This window comes from Euprymna scolopes, chromosome 29 (genome assembly GCF_053919585.1).
Source record: "Euprymna scolopes isolate OS-2025 chromosome 29, ASM5391958v1, whole genome shotgun sequence".
In the NCBI taxonomy this organism is placed as follows: Eukaryota; Metazoa; Mollusca; class Cephalopoda; order Sepiida; family Sepiolidae; genus Euprymna; species Euprymna scolopes.
The window spans coordinates 53,806,070-53,824,996 of record NC_136510.1 but is presented as its reverse complement, the minus strand read 5'-3'; the positions used below and the strand labels follow the sequence as shown (position 1 = coordinate 53,824,996).

General features: G+C 33.4%; 1 pseudogene; it reads left to right on the top strand.

Annotated features, from left to right (window-relative positions):
• The first annotated feature begins 18,474 nt into the window (after nucleotides 1-18,474).
• LOC145252881 (5S ribosomal RNA) lies at nucleotides 18,475-18,591 on the top strand (annotated as a pseudogene).
• Nucleotides 18,592-18,927: the final 336 nt, after the last annotated feature.

The following is an 18,927-nucleotide window of genomic DNA, read 5'->3' as shown; positions in this document are numbered from 1 at the left end:
GGAAGATGCCTCTTTGTATGTTAATTTCTATTATGTGTTGTCCATCAGTTGTCAATTCCAGTCTCCATGTTTTCATTGCATTTTCTATTACATTGGTGATCCCGCTTGGTATTTTATACATTTTAGGCATTCTATCATCCATGCTTGGGGGATCCTGTCGTACGCCTTTTTGTAGTCGATTCATACCATGGCTAAATTTTTTCTCCTCATTTTTACCTCCTTTAGGATCTTTTGAACTATATATAGCAGGCCATGTGTTCCTCTTTTTCCTTTTTGGCATCCTTTCTGCCCCTCGGGGATGAGTCCACCGTTATTCAGGGAGTGGTAGATTTGTTCCCTCAGTTGTGCTGTCAGTATCTTACACATGGTGGGTAGGCACGTGATTGCCCTATTATTATTATTATTATTATTATTATTATTATTATTATTATTATTATTATTATTATTAATGATGCCACTGAGCATTCTCTTGAAGAGAGAAAAACTGGGGTATAACTTTGGATCTGGTGACAGAAGCCTCAATCATCTACTGTTTATGGATGATTTGAAAATATACGGTAGAAATGAAAAGGAAATGGAGAGACTGGTAGAACTTGTGGGGGCATACTCAGCAGATATTGGAATGGAGTTTGGGATTAGTAAATTAGGTGATTGTGATGAAAAGAGGAGTAAAGTTTCATTCGAATGGAATAGTGCTGCCAAATAGAGAAATCATGAATGAAATAGAAGATACAGGATATAAGTATTTGGAAGTGTTGGAGGTGTAGGCATCATTACAGAGAAATGAAAGAGAAAGTCAGGAAGGAATATCTTAAAAGAGTGAAATTAATTGCAAAGTCGAATCTGTATGGAGGAAACCTAATGAAAACGGTGAATGCATGGGCAGTCAGTGTTTTTAGATATAGTGCGGGAATTTTAGAATGGTCTGACAAGGATTTGCATGACATGGATATCAAAACAAGAAAGTTTAAGCAATGTTTGGTATATTTCACATTCGAAGTAGCGTAGCCAGGCTGTATCAAAAGAGGAAAGACGGTGGTAGAGGATCGAAAAGTGTAAAAGATTGTATTAGAACCGAGGAGATGTCGTTGAATGAACATGTGATTAGAAGTGAGGAGTGGATGCTTAAGGTTGTGGCCAATGAAGTGGAGGTATGTGAGACCAAGGCTGATTATGTAAAACGTATGGATAGAGAAAGGGCAGAGGAACTGGCTAGGAAGAAAATGCATGGAAGGTTCTTCCAGGATATAGCAGAAGTGACTGATGAAAGATCATGGCAATGGCTTAGAGCTGGGTATTTGGCTAAGAGTACTGAAGCTTTTGTTTTGCAGCACAAGAGCAGGCATTAGGAACACGATTGTTCAAAAAAGTGGTTCTAGGAGAGGAAGTTACTGCAGAATGCCGGATCTGTGGTAAGACCTCAGAATCAATTGCGCACCTTGCAGCAGAGTATAGTGGACTGGCCCAGAGAGAGTACCGCAAAAGACACGATCGCATGGGATTCCGGATATATTGGGAGGTGTGTAAGAGGGTTGGGGTAAAGTGTGTTGGAAAATGGTTTGAGGAGGTGCCTGATGAAGTGAGAACAAGTGAGGATGGCAAGGTAGAAGTATGGTGGGACAAAAGTGTCATAACGATCAAGCTATTGGAACATAATTGTCCGGATTTGGTCGTCATTGACAAGGTCTCAAAAAACTGGCAGACTGTGGACTTTTCAGTACCCTGGGACAGGAATGTGAGAGAGAAGGAAAATGAGAAGTGGAGCAATTATGCTCCATTGGCCTTGGAGATAAGGCGTATACACGGGGATAAAACACAAATAATCCCGTCGTAGTTGGTACACTAGGAGTAGTATCAAGTCGTCTGGAAGGACAATTGAAAAAACTAAGCTCCTAGTTTGAAGCCGAGATTAAGGGAAATCCTCTGAAAATGAATCCCATCCCTTTCCAGAGAGACGTTGATAAACGAAATCAGAATTATTGTTGTTGTTATTGTTGCTGTTTTTGTTGTTGCCATCCTTGACATTCTTGTAAGCTTTTTATCACCTTTAAATTAAATTAAATTTAGCCTTCTCCCCATTTAATGTTAGGTTGTATGACCTTTAATTATCTTAGCTTTCATGCATTATGCGTTTTATGCATTGAATTATGCCAATCATGCTGTCTAGACTATTTCCGCTGTCTGATTTTACCCCTGCATATTTGCAACTCTAATTTGAACTTACCTAATTTTCAAATATTAAATCTACTCATACCATTTGACACCAAACCAACCATTCAAACGGATCTGTTGGTTTTTTGTATTTGACTTAAAATCAACTTTGGCGTACTGACCTATTTCACCAACTGCAATTTTATATTCATTTAAGCTGCATTGAACTTCTTTTCCGATCGGATTATTTTTCGCTCAGAAATTGCTTCTCTACTTCGATTGTTTTATTAACTCTACAACTTACTTTCCTGTTCCAATAAATTTTAAATTTTGATTATTTTTTTAAAATTTCTTTCGCTTTTAAGATTTACCATCGAGTAAGTCTTCATGCACGCAGGAATTTTTACTCCCGTGTTGTTTTTGTTTGTTATTTTTTTCCAGTTCCTCCATTTTCGACATGTTTAACAAATATAACACTTTTTTCTGCAATTTATGACGAACTATCATAAATTGCTGTTTCATTTAATGTCATAACCAGCAAATGTTAGCTCTGCTATAATACTAATTTGCTAATTTCTTTCCTCTGATGAGAAGACTAGCAAGAATAGCATTCTTTGAAACTCCGAGAAATAAGTGTTTTTTTAGTATTCTGTCGAACAATAAATTTAATTGTAAATTTTAGTTTTCTAGAGTACAATTTTTTATTTTCTTTCCAATATATATATATATATATATAGAGAGAGAGAGAGAGATGCTGGGGGAGAAGAGATATGGATAAATAAATTGATAGATAGGTAGAAGTATAGAGATTAAGAAATAGATATGTATCACGTGTTAGTTAAAATACTACTAAAGTACTAGATCGTAAGTTTTACTACATAATAATGTATTTAAAAAAACATTGCAGTATTTGCGTAGTGTATTCATCTTATACCGATGTGGCTATGTTAGAGTTAAAAGAAAATCCGGCTGGATAACTCAAATTTGTCATCTCCCATTCATGTTTGAAAACTTCCTACAAAAAACGTAACCCTTGACCAGTGTTCCTTCATTTGTTTGTCTTTGACCAAAATAGGTACATTTTTGTTCACGGTCCATATATAATAAGATGTTCTTTTGTCACCAAAGTAAAGCCTTTGCATGTATTGAAGATGTTTTTGATGTCTTCATCTATATTAAACTAGTGCACGTAGCTGCGCATTAAACTTTTTGTCGTTTCGGTTAATAATGTATTACTTTCTTCTTAATGTCGTGGGGCAACGGGCTGGGAGGACCAAAGCCATCCATACCTAACCAATAGGGAAAAGCCATTTCAATAATAATCCAGATTCTGTTGGCTTCGGTGCCGAAATAAAAATCGTTGCTGCACTGCCTGGGGTTAGGCTAGATAGTTACGTCCTTGCCATCTCATGGAAAGCTGACACAATATTGCAAATTGGGAGAAGGTTAAGGCAACGCATAGCAGTCTGGTCGGTATTCCTCTGACAGGGGAATAAGTAAGCAATAAACTTACTCCACTCTCCCAGGAGGTAAGACCTGGGTGAGTGACCTCCTAGGACTACCCAGAAATAATACGTCAACTCAACAAATAAAATATCTTCGAACTCGTTGTCGTGAATTAACTTTCGACTGGTTTTTATCAGTCAAAAGTCTCGAAGCAACTTCAGCTGCGGAGAGACATACACCGGGGTTGGTCTAACATCGTGTGTCATATGCTCGCAGTATTTATAGTGAAGAGGAAGAGTTCACGTAGTATTGTGCCAATATTCTGCCTTAAAACTGTTTAAAATACGTATAAAAAATTCGAATGTATTTGAATTTTGAGGTAGGACTTTCAGATATATGCGCAGCATACTCTGACTCTAAATTCTAAATAATTGTTCATTGTTGCGGTTTTTCACATATAATTGTTTAATAATGTAGAATCTCACTGCGGGTAGTTTCAAATGTAGATATAATTTATTTTTAATTAACTTTTAAATGTTTCCCCTTTACGTATTACATCGAAGATTTAAATAAACTCATTATGAGATTTTCATCTATATTTTTCTCTTTTGCCTTTTTTGTTATTTATGAATTCTCAATAACTTACAAATTGATTCAATTAATTTCAAAGTGAAATAAGTATTAGGCTTAAAGAGTTTCAAGCCGAAAATATTACAACAAAACATTAATTATTTCATGAGATAGATACGCGGTGACTATGCAACCGTAAGGGTGGCATCATTAAAACATAAAAAGCAAATACATGAAAAAATAAATTTGAACATTTCAAAAGGTTTGTTAAGAGAATATGTGAACTTTAACTCTAGAATATTTACTTTGCCATAATTTACCAATAAAAATCTTGACTCAGCGAATCGTCTGTGAACGGATCCTAACTTACACTTTTGCGGCCCTTAGTCTCGCGTTGTAAATAAACAATCTTGTAGGAGATGAATACACAATGAATGTTTCATGTTTTTTTTTTCAAAAGAAAATTAAAGAATTGTCTGGAAACAGGAAATGAAACTCGAATTTTTTTCCGATTCCAATACCAAAAAGTTTTGAGTTTTCCGATTCCCAATTTTTAAACCAATTAATCGTCTCAACACAAGTGATTGCTTAAATTAAATTAAACATCATGTGGTTTCATTTATGCATTACCCTCCAAACTGCTCCGTTTATTTTGGTAAGAATACATATTGGCATTCATTTCATATTATTACATTGACTACAAAGACATTCCTTTTCGTATTTTGTTTCTTACGAGCAGATGATGTAAATTCACCTTTTTACTATGCTCAGCGCGAAAACCATTCGAGAACATGGCGAGTTTCTGATTGTTTAACTTTGAAAACGGAACACTTTTTTATATATTTTTTATAGTTCATTTATTTTTATTTTGTTTCTTTATTTATATACCGAGGGGTGCTTGCCGGTTGTAATTTACGCTCACATATATTTTAATTCATGCAGATTTCGTGTTTATTATTACATAGCTAATTCTTCATTGAATATTATAGTGTGCCAAATATATATTACTGATTTCCAAAGATTTTTAAAAATGACATTGGTGCCATCAGCTAGAATCGAAACCAAAACATTTAGCGTTCTTGCTGCGTTCTCTACTATTTAAACTCTCAACAGATAAGTAAGAAGATTTTTGATTAAGCTATTTCAAGCCATGAATTTATTTGCGCATGCGCAAAAGTAATAAAAATATATTGACAAGTTGAAATGAATATTTTGTATCTTAAATTGCCGATATATGTCGGGACGTGTTATTTATCCAAGCAAAGATTTTACTCGTTATACTCTTGGCGTATGATTACTATTTTTTGTTAATTTCAGTGTTATGGAACCAGTTGTTTAAGAGTTTATCTGTTAAATACTTTCACACAGACATACAGACATACATACATCTACTGTTTTATTTATATAGATAAAAAAACTAAAAGTTTTACTCATATTATTATATATGAAATATTGCCTTATTTCTTGCATCACCAGTGCATAATTAATTATTTATTGATTGATTTTTCACAAATTTTCATTGTTGATTTCAATTTCAATATATTCCGAAGTAATATCCTAACTTATGTATACTCCATGCCCCATGCCTCAAGCTCGAAATTTTAATTACATTTAGGTGCTTAATTAATTGAATAATTTACTTTAATTATTTACTTTTTTTACTGTTTGTTTGGATTCCTTCTTTTATTGTGTTTTATTTTGTTAAATCTGATTCATTTAGCTCGACTAATTGTGATTTCAAATCTGTGAAAAGTTCCAAGATCCAGGTTTTTAAGATTAAACTACTGAATAAAAAACGAGTGTTTTCTGTAAAACCAGCAGGAAAGATTTCCCATATCGTCTAAAACCTCAGGTATCAATAACTAATCAAAATAGGGCCGTATAGTATCACATATACTTTTTTAAGTGGTATATACCGTTGCAATTTACCATGGAGGTTGAGGCTAATAGTTCGCACCCATTCCTTGATGTTTTAGTATTCAAAGTCGATTAAGCGTTCAGAACATTTACAGGGCCTTTTAATTGCTTTTCTGATGCCGCTAAATCGAAAAGAATTCATCTTATCAGTACCCTTACTAATTATGATTTGTTCCGATAATAAACACCGTGCAGAGCCTGATAAAATTATTGGTAATGGATCTTCCATTAACATTATGAAACGAATTATTGAACGTGGTGTTATTAGATTCAAGAGTGAAAAACGTATTTATTCGTCTCGTTGTCTTATTTATTTAAAATGTCCACGGTTCGGTTAGATTATGAAGGCTATGTCATTGTGGAAAAAGATCTATCTTGCTCAACGCTATCTTGCATGTATCATGCTGAAAGTAACCTACACTACCCGAACCGTTTTCTTTTCTATTTAATTGGATGTTTGCCAACAGCCCTAAAGAATTTTGTCATTTATGAATTTCTTTGTTAGTTCGTAGCTGACTACGTTGGCAACGGTACCTAACGGTTAGAAATAAGAATACCTCTACACATCATCCATGCTATTTCCGACACAAAAGTTTCGAATACACCCGGGAATTTGCAGGCGCATTAATCTACCATTGATAGCAGCTCACTTAATAGAAATATATTTTCTCACAAATATTCCGCCAAGTTGTGCTAGGTAAAACTAACATCTTAATATTCTTGAGGCCATTGGTATTAACGCGTATTCACGTAGCGTATGTAAGCAAAAATGTTGAATTATAAGTTGAAGATCTTTCATGACTTAACTGTATCAATTAAATAGTTGAGAGATTTACCTCAATTTTTTCTGACACTTACCTCTCAATAAATATCTCCAATATATAAGCTTCATGGCACATTTTTTTCCTGATTTTATTTATTGATTTTTAGCAAAACAAAATAGACCTATTCAAAAGACGTTTAAAGCATTAGTGTACATTTCAAATAGAAAATTACTTAATTTCTCATTCAACTTTAAAATTAGGATTTATTTTTCTTTAATTGTTGAGAAACGTCATAAAGCACTTCTGAAAATGGCAAAAATATAAAATTGAAGTAAAATGTTCAGCTGATTCAAATTTATCCGGATATGATTATATTTTATATTTTTATTGGTCGCTTAAATAGATCATGTTCTTATTGTACGTCATTTATTTTTATCGTATTAGGATGGCTACCCAGTATTGCCCTACAGCATGGACAACAAAATAGAAATGTTAAAAAGTATGTGCAACAGTTTTCTTGTAGACATAATCTACCATTCTCTAAAAATCTATACTCCTTTCTGTCATCGCCTTATCTTTTCTGCTTCGTTTCTTCACATATCATTCTACTTTCTATTGTCCCCCTTTCTTCATCACCGTCTCTACTACTATGCTTCCTCTAGCAACTTCAAAAAATCGTTGACGGCTTACTATTATAAAATTACTCTAAATGTCGACCCTGTTGGTTATTTCTGCTCTTGATGAACGTGCTTATCTTTTGTCTGGGGTAAGATTTTTGCTGGACACACAGGCACACAAACAGACAGGATAGTTTGAATAACGTACTAGACACCATACTTGAATAACAAGGGTTTGTTAGGAGAATCTGACATAAGGATGCTTCACCCTACGAATAAACCTTGACTAAAGATTCATAATAAAACATCGCAAATAAGATCATCTTGACATGCACGTGATCATATGAGAAATGTTGCACTTTTTTAGTCATGTTACCTCAATGACAGAACTTAGCTTGATATTCTACCAAACTAGATGAATTCTTGTCCCGAAATCAGGTAACAATAGTAAAACAACATGGAAGTACACTGCAGCATCGTTAATTGGTTAATTGAGGAGAGAAAAATTAGTGCGTTGCTTTACTTACTAGAAGGTGTATGTATTTCATATAGAAACCAAGTAAAAAAGCCGCCTTGATTTTTGAGAACTTAGGTAAAATGAGAACTATTTTTCTTTATATAATGGAATAGACACTTAACTATATATAAAGAATGATTTACTAGGTGCAAGTAAGTCTGACAGATAATATGCAAAAATGTTTTACTTTACCGTTATCATACAAGACTGGGTAAACATCTGCTGTAATTTTGACGATGGTTATTCACGCGGGTAACTTAATTCGACTGTTGTCACGCGGAACAAGACTTGCTTGGTCGCTTATGTTAGATGGTAATCTTTAGGAGAGACCATTGCGCATGCGCATTGAACGAAACATCAGATAATATCAATTCTTATCCGAAATGATTTCCGCCATATTGGGATGGATCGTTTGCATTTCCCTCGGTCATAATCGGAGTGTTGAAAAAAAACGTTCCTATCTAATAGATAGGTGAAATAAGAACGCAACGAGATTACCAGGAAATAACGGGAAAAAATGAGTGGAAAGAAAAAAGGTGTTTTTAACATATGATTTTTCACATGTGTGGCTATTATTGTGTTACGTTTTTCTCCCCCCCCCCCATCAAAATACAGTTCACAACAAGAACGTAAGAAAGATGAGAAAAAGAATTAAGAAAAACAAAAGTAAAAGGAAAGATGAAGATATTATAGACGTCTTCTTTGCTTTGCTCATTTCAAATTATATATATATACATCTACTCGGCGTTTCCAGGAATTCATTGTTTTCACATTTTAAAATTAATACAAATTAAAGTAAAATGTGTAAAAATAAAACAAGACCATGAGCAAAAGCACAGATGCACAGAAACAGACGAAGTGATCACAACATGTTGATTAATATTGGAAAGACATAGAAAAGAAAAGAAGGCATGGAAAAATGCTAAATAATTAATGACAGAATGGCAGGGAGATTAGTTATCATTTAAACTGCGAATATTTCTCTTTCTTTAAGTTTTAATATTTAAGACTGTCATAATCGTAACAATAGTCCAAACATAATTTTTCAAACAAACTAAAACCAAAGACATTTTGATATTGTAAACAAAAATCCTTAAAGAAAAATATGATAAATAGATATGATGAATATATATGTGTGTGTGTGTGTTTGTGCATGTATGTAGATGTGCGCATGTGCGATAGTGTGTGCATATGTAAGTATACTTTATAATTTAACAAATAAAACGGAGTTATATGTTTCGAATCCCATTAAGATGTATATATATATATATATATATGTGTGTGTGTGTGTGTGTGTGTGTGTGCGCGCGCGCGTGTGTGTGTATGTGTGTATGTGTGTGTGAAGGGTATAGAAGCTCATGCATTCGTGATCGAGCATTTTATTGGTTTATTTTCAACGCATATATATATATATATATATATATATATATATATATATATATATATATAGCACAGACGCGCCCATGTTTCGTCCCGTGAGGAATCGTTAGGCTAAGTGTATGGAATTCGTGTTACTATATATATGTATATATATATGTGTGTGTGTGTGTGTGTGTGTGTGTGTGTGTGTGTGTGTGTGTGTGTGTGTGTACAAAAGAAAGAAATAATGCGCCATACACACTCGTTGTTGCACTGCCTTGGGTTAGGCTAGATATTTACCTTCTTTGCCATCTCATGGAAAGCTGACACAATATTGCAAATTGGGAGAAGGTTAAGGCAACGCATACCAGTCTGGTCGGCATTCCTCTGATAGGGGAATAAGTAAGCAATAAACTTACTCCACTCTCCCAGTAGGCAAGACCTGGGAGAATGTCCTCCTAGGATTACCCAGGAATAATACGTCAGCTCGACAAATAAACATATATATATATGTACAAAAGAAATAAATAAGGCGCCATACATTAACATTTAGTGAGTTCATAAATTTAAGTAGTTTTTTTAGTTGTTTTTTTTTTATTTTTATCTTAATGAAGAGATAGTTATGAATTTTTTAATATATATTCTCAGCAACCCAATAATCACATGGGTGCATTATGTTTTTTGTTAAGTTTATATTCTAGATTATACGTTCTCCCACATCCACCTCTTAAAAACATTTAATTCTAAACCACTAAACGAACTATTATGAATTTTGAAATATAAATTCTAAAAAATAAAGCAACATGTGTATATCATTTTTAACTCAAATATCATTTATGATCCTTTTAATTATTATATTAATTCGCCTTTGGTTTCTTTTATTCGGACCCTTAAATATCTATGAGCTGATTTCGAGCATTACCTGGACAATGACCGGCTTTAGTGAGGCTATAATTCTATGAATATGTTCTCCCATTTAACAACGCTTCACACATAATAGTCCAACGGATTTTTATCTAGTAAGTTAAGAAACCAAAAGTTGGAAGTCACTGATCGTAAAACATCTCTGATAACTAATCCTTGGTTACAATGACTTTGTGAGAGGATGCTGAGTCTTTTTGAAAGTCATAACTTTCTATTTTAACCGTTTAAGAATTCTTAAACCTGGTGGTTCAATGTAAGATTGCACGGCGTTACCTCTAACATTCACAACTCATAAATCGATCATAGTAGCCAGATATTTGGCGTGGTCTATCCTGCCTACTTCCGAATAAGGCACACAGTGTCATGTTAGGGGGACGCTGCTATTGCGTCTCTTTAGCTCCAAGTGAACATTATTAACCAATGATCTGGCATCATGTAAAAAGTCACTGCTTTCTACATCGTAATGTTTTACAGCGAAAGTAACTTAAAACGATGCCTTTACACAATGTGTATTCTGGGTAACCCGGTGAGTAATATAAGTAGAATATTATTTCTTTTTGCAAAGTTCAACATTTAGTGAGTGGGTCAACCCAAACTCGCACCAGCCTTCAAAATATTTTTTGACTAAGTTAAATAAAAAAGAACTTCTTAAATAAAAATGTTCCATTGAAAAAGAATTTCTTTATATCAAATTTGGAGTTATTGAGAAATACATTTTGAAAGTATTTGTGCGCTCATGTGAGCGTCAATAATCTGCATGTGCTTGATAAAATATTAAACTATTAAGTGTATCATCATTAATTATGGAATATGTATTCTAAGCAACGAGGTATGTAATATGGGCACATTATTTTTTTTTAACTATATAATTTATTCGGTGCTATTAAATCCGTACAATAATCCACCCACAAAAAAGAAAGGAAAACGTTAAAATTTAAAATTGATGTTGGATTTATTACAATTATCAATCAGAGGTCGAGTATTCTACTACATATAGTATATAGTATCCAAGTTGATGATAGAAAGAGAGAAGCTTGGTTTGGGGTGCATTACAATTGACTAGCATTTTTAACTAACCTTTTTCTCCCATTGCACCACGTGCTCAAGATCAGAAGAGAAAGAATAAAAAATAAACTGTAATTTCAGATTTTTATATAACAGTAAAGATTATCAAATAATTATTATGTAAAAAATAAGTAAATTAATATTTGTTTAATTAATTCCGGTCATAATTTGAGGAGTTTTTATTCACATGCAAAAATTATAAACTCACAAGTAAAAAACATTTATAAGTAAATTAATATCCTATAACTATTTATTATTATTATTATTATTATTATTATTATTATTATTATTATTATTATTATTTATTTTTTTTTTTTAGAAATTTAAATTAAAATAAATCGTAGAAAAATATTTTTATCATACACATATGTGTTTCATTTTAAAAATTAAATTTCGGCATTTATAATTTGTATACAATTTCAGACATATGGGCTTCTGCATATATGGATATTGTATATATATATATATATATATATATATATATATATATATATATATATATATATATATATATATATTACTCATGATTACCCCTAACAAGCTATATCGCCACTTGGACATAAGGGGCTACTATTTGGAACAATTCCTAGTAAAGATTAACAAGATGTTAGTTTACATTACATTTAAAATTCTACATATCAGTGCAGTCAGGGATGCAGGTAGCAGGAAGGGAATTTCAAAGTCTAACTATTCGAGGGAAGAAACTATTAGAGTAGAAAGCTTTCTGGTATTTAAGGACCTCAACAGTGAAGGGGTGTGATTTTGTTGCTTAGCAGGTTTGTCAGGGATATGTACAAGTGCACAGAGTTCATCAGAGCACTAAAATACTTACTAAATCTATTAAAATACTTGTTAAACAGGAACAGGGATGCAACATTGCAGCGATGGGACAGGGGTTGGAGCTTCAATTTCCACAATTCTGTGCATTAAATTAGGTTATATTCTGGTAATAACATATTGAACGTTGTCTTCCAAGTGGTCTATTGTGTCTGGTTTATCAGGGTACACATGGGATTTTATGTATTCTGAAAGAAAATAATCTAATGGGGATTAAATTGCACAATTATTATTATAATATTGATATTCGAAAACGAAGTTACATCAACGGGTGATTACTCTCATAATTTTGTCTAGAGCTGCCAGATTGACCTTTTTAAAACCAAATTTTGTGACTGCAACATGGTCGTCTTCAAGTCCAATGTAAACAAGTTCTTGCTGTCCTGTTCCCTTATGTAAATAATCAAATTCTACCCAATTTCCACCGAAAAGATCACTAAGCTGTTGTCTCAGTGTCCACCTTATCCTTATCAACCCTTATCCTCGAGTGGCCCCCGGGCCTTGATAAGTGGTGATCCTTTGTAAAAAAAAAAGACCTTTGTTGTTTTGCCATAGATGGTAGTGTCGTCTGCATAAATGTCTATAAATGATCTATGTATGTCATTTGAAGATCATTGCTGAAGATCAGGAAGAGAGTTGAGCCTCGAATGATATCCTAACCAACGCCAACGTTGATGTTATGAGCTTCTGATTTCTGCTCATCAATTTTTATTTTATAAACCCATAAGAAAGAAAAGACTAAGAGGACATTTCCAGTATTCCGTAGCTCGAAATCTTGTGAAATAGACCTTTGTTCCATACACTATCAAAAGCTCTGATACACCAAGAACAATTGCCTGAGAAACGAAACCCTCGTCAAGCAATTTACTAATACTGTATTATATTACAGTTAGCACATCAGCTGTAGATCTAGCAGAATGGACACTATATTGCATGTTACTGAGAAGGTTATTGTTGCTGATGTGGTTATTACTTCTACTATTTATCACGGATTTCAGCAACTGACGCACAGAAGACTGACTGGGCTGTACTGAGAGGCAGATGACCGATTTTTAGACAGATAGTTTTCCGAGGAAGCATTTCTCTTTAAGGCAACGTTTAAATACTAACTATACAATGTAACGATGCGAGCTGGTTCGGGTTAAAGCCTTTTAAATGCCATGATTAAAATGTTGCCAGGTGTATATTTTTACTGGAATCAAAGTTTTTTACAAGTTTTGGAACATCACGTACAGATATTTGTATATAACATAGCGTGTTTCCAGTCACAAGAATAAATAACAGAGGTAAGCGGCACTGATCGCAAAGGGTAGAATTTGCTGCAAAGTTCTTGGCAAAGAGTTTAACTTTGTCAAATGCTGAGAAAATTACCTCAGGTCCATTGATAATGGTTGGGATAGAGAAGACACCTCTGTTAGGAACTCTGTTTGTTATTCGTCAAAACTCGTGGGAACCAAGCCGCTGCTCAGCTACTTTGGACAACGGTCTAAGCATATAACTCCCTCGCGTTATTTATCTTTTGCAATAGTGACTGACAGTTCTAAAAGCATATTTAGTTTCGGACGATTTTGTTAAAACAAATGATATAGTGGTTTCTGTGCGGAATGGCAGCAGCTCATTCGGGAGTTAACCTCGGCTAAATACTAAGCTTTTGCTGGACTTTCTTGGAGATTATTAAGCGGTCTATTCAATCAGGTTTGATACTATAGAGGACACGTTCTATTTAAATATGGAATGCAGAGGTATATTAGATATAAATATTCAAAAACTATCTCAGTCAGCCTTAGAATATCGATATACTTTACGATAGAGAGGTACATCTCAGAATATTACATTTTGCTGTTATCTTAATTGAGACATCGGAGTGATCGGGACATTCGCGTGGAGACAGAAGAGAGCATGAGCATAGTTCCGAGCAAGTTGAGGCTTGCATACTGTCTTTCAGTGTTGGGTGCTACTATATATATATATATATATATATATATATATATATATATATATGTGTGTGTGTGTGTGTGTGTGTGTGTGTGTGTGTGTGTGTGTGTGTGTGTGTGTGTGTGTGCGCAATAGATGTGGCTCAACTTAATACTTCGCTTAATATTTTAATTTTCTATGTAGTTATTTCATAAAATAATAGCCCATTAATATGCAATAATATTGCTTTACGAAGTTTATTTTTTAATTTTTTTTTTAATTTCTAAGTTAGTATATCAATGTTTTTTAAAACGTAACTGTTAACTAATTAGATCTGCTTTATATATGAACTAGCAGGGGTGCCCGGCGTTGCTCGGGTGTTTGGAGGTGTATGCTATGCAAAAAAGCAAAAAAACAAAAAAAATGGTTAATTTTTTAAAACTTTGACCCCTATTATGACCCCTTAAAATTTATAGTTTCGGGCTCAAATCACTTTATTAAGTTAGATCCAGGTTCAAGGAACCTATATCTAAAATTTCAAGTGTCTAGACCCAAAATTGTCGGAGGAGTTTGGTAGAGTTCTTAAAGGTCAAATCGTTGAAATTTGACCCCTTAACAGCCAAATTTCTGGCTGACACCCGTCACATCGATTTTCCCAAATCTCAGTACCCGGTATTTCAAATTTCGAGTCTATAGACTAAAAATTGACAGAGTTATTGCGTAGGGAAATGTACACAGACAGACAGACACACTGACACACAGAAAGACACACAGACAGACACGTTCACTTTTATAGATATATAGATTAACTTAAACAACCACGTTTTTAAATTCCAAAAATTATTTTTAAATTGTCTTTTTTATGCTAAAATTTGAAAAATATAAATTTTAAAATGGCGGGTTGTTCTCATGGCATACACTCTTTAATCTCTATTAACTAATCCAAAGAAACTCAGATATATGGAACATTTATTGATTGATGTTTAATGCTCGTCAAAATTTCAAAAAAATAAGAGGAATCTGCATTTTCACAAAGAGATTCCACCATTTTTACTTGTTTGCTTAAAGCAAATTAAACTAAATATAGCTCACTTTATTGTTTTCCTTACTATATCTATTAATTTTTCTATTAAGAGTATTGGATCGAGTTTATGCAGTGTTTTTAGAAATGGTCAATATTCTTTTAAACAATTTCGCTCTCCGAAGATTTATCTGTTCAATTGTTAGCTGAATAGCTTAGAAATACATTTTGTACAAAACGCATAATAACTGCGTTTTGTAAAATATGTATTTCTAAGTTTTCAGTGCAGATGTTGTTTACTTGAAATGGATATTGCAGAAAACACGTGTTGCAAAGTAAATGTTTTACTTTTGTTAACGTATTTTAAAGAACGCTGAAAATTCGTTTTGCATTTTTTTATGTTTATATGTATGTCTAACTTTAATTATAATTTTAATTCGTTTGAAAACAACTACGCAATTATTACTCTGGTATTATTCTCTTGCCCGAAAATATGTATATGTTGCCTTATAATTTACATTTGCAAATTTATGATAAACATTAATTTGTAACTCTAATCAATGAGTAACGATTAAATTAATAAATCAGTTATTATTTATTTTCTTGAAATAAATGGGCAGCTCATTTATATATATATATATATATATATATATATATATATATATTATGCTTTTGAAATATATATATATATATACTATTAAAGATACCCGCGCTTTGCACGGAACATTGCTGTACTGTCAGGTTACCGCTTCATTGTTACCCGAACGTAAAGAAAAGTCCCGACCTTAACATTTGACTTTGACCTTTAAGAATGGTGTGCACCATCCCTAGGTCGGAGATAATCATTATGTCAGGTTAGGTCATGATTGGTTCAGTGGTTTGGGCTAAAGGATACATAGTCTATGAACCTGATCATTGAAAAATTGTGTGCAATATCCCTAGGTGGGCGACCATCGTCATGCTATGTTTGTTCATGATCCATCCAGACTGTGAGGTGTAGGAACGTATATATACATAGGCTATGACCCTGGCATTTGACCGTATCCTATGAAAAGTTGTGTGCACCATCCCTAGGTGAGTGACAATTATGATGCCAGGTTTGGTCATAATCGGTCCAATGGTGTAGGCTGTAGGAGACTATATATACATAGGCTTTGACCTTGACCTTTCACTTTAATCTTCAAAAAATTGTGCGCCGTCCCTGAGTGGAGACCATCACTCATCATGTCAGGCTTTGTCATGATCAGTCCAGTGCTGTGGGTTGTAGGAGGGTATAAGCCCTGTGTATCGCTTTATTGTAGGTCAATATTTTTTAATTTTGAAATTTTTGTAGAACACTGGTAGAGCATAACTAAGTGCCTTATTCCCCTGATTTTTGTGGAACTTGAACAAATAGTTAGAAAGTCTTGCTAATTTTTTATTTTCTGGAATTTTAAGTGTATATCATTTTATTGCAAGTGCCTAAAAAATCTTCGGTAATAAAACAATATTCTAACTTCATATTTCTATTTATATGAAACATAACTTCCATGCTTCAAAATCACTTTGAATAGCCTCTTGCCAACTGATGGTGTCAATCGGTGGATTTGAGATGATATGACGCTATAGGCAACTTCTAAAATCTTTCTCCAAATTTCATCCTTTAACGAAAATTGAACACCTCCTTCATAAACTTTCATCTTTATTATTGTCACATCGACGAAATGTTGCATCCCTCTGCCTTTTCTACAAGTACTTTAACAGTGAATACTCTGACGAACTGCAAGTACTTGTGCCCCCTCGACGTAAATACCCCCGACAAACCCTACTAGCAGCTAAATCCCATCCCTTTGTTACAGAGAGAGAGAGAGAGAGAGACAGACAGAGAGAGAGAGAGAGAGGTGAGTGAACGTGGAGTGTAGACACGTTTACAAGAACCGAAGGTCAGCTGACCAGATTACGTATGAGTGACGTGGTTGGCTAGATCTGAGAGATTTGATTTGGGCTTTGAAGAAGACGGACGGTTTTCTGTTGTCTCCCCCTCTTAACTGGGGAGGGGGGAGACGAACGCTGACGTGTGTAGAAGAAGAACCCCCACACAGGCCGATTTCACTTCCACTTCTGCAGGACCTCTGGGGAAAGTGAAATAAAAACTATAAAACCCATTCATCGTCTTGGAATGATAAATCTTCGTCAAACAGGTATCAAGTCTCCCTCCAGGATGAGATATTTTCAGATGGTCCAACATCGAAGAAGCAGAGGTAGGTTCTGAAAATACATGTCACACACACGATTCCCTTTTATGATAATCAAACACGCAACCATTTATATTAGAGACAATCATACGCACACGGAATCTTTTTGATGTTATACACCCAAAATGTAAATGGTGCCCCTTAATGAAGAACCCTATATATAACACCTTCACAGTAGAGATCCCTAGATGGAAGAGAGCCTTCTACTCCAGTAGTTTCTTCCCTAGAACCGCTAGACTTTGGAATCCTGTTCCGAGTCTTTGCTTTCCCGACTGTACTGCCATGCACAAGTTCAAGTGCAACGTGAACCGACATCTTGCTGCACAACTTCCTACACAGTACCCCTGATGCTTATGTCCCTGATAGTAGCCCCCTACAACAAAGTGGCAATGTGCCTTGTTTGGGGTGAAATTGTAATAATATATATATATATATATATATATATATATATATATATATATATATATATATATATAACCGGTGTGTCAACGTGATTATGCCGTATATATATATATATATATATATATATATATATATATATATATATATATAGTTTTAAAAATAATAGGCGGAAGTTTCTCGAGAGCTCTTTCGGCTATCATCTCGTCAGGAGAAAATCGATAGCAAACAAAATAATATTGTGTCGAAAAATAAAGAGTTATATATATATATATATATATATATATATATATATATATATATATATATATATATATATATATATATATATATATATATATATATATATATATATATATATATATATATATATATATATATATATATATATATATATATATATATATATATATATATATATATATATATATATATATATATATATATATATATATATATATATATATATATATATATATATATATATATATATATATATATATATATATATATATATATATATATATATATATATATATATATATATATATATATATATATATATATATATATATATATATATATATATATATATATATATATATATATATATATATATATATATATATATATATATATATATATATATATATATATATATATATATATATATATATATATATATATATATATATATATATATATATATATATATATATATATATATATACACACACATACACACGGCATAATCACGTTGACACACCGGTTCTCGTCAGATCACCGAAGTTAAGCAACGTTGAGCCTGGCTAGTACCAGATGGGTGACCATTTGGGAATTCTAGGCGTTGTATCCGCTTATCTCGGCATTATTTCCAGTCGTCTTGTACCTCAACTTGCCACTGGTATGCAACAATGTTGACTCAGGAGAGGCGTGGTTGGAGATTGCGCAACTCTTGCCACGCAAATTTCACGCGCAAGCACCCTTACAGTGGGTATCCATAGTCTGTCAAGACTGAAGGAAGCCTTTATATATATATATATATATATATATATATATTCGGCATAATTATGATGACACACCGGTCTCAGATCACCGAAGTTAAGCAATGTTGGGCATGGCTAGTACCAGGCCCTGTATGTCCTTTTCGCTTATCTCGGCATTGTTTTCAGTCGTTCTGAACCTCCACTCG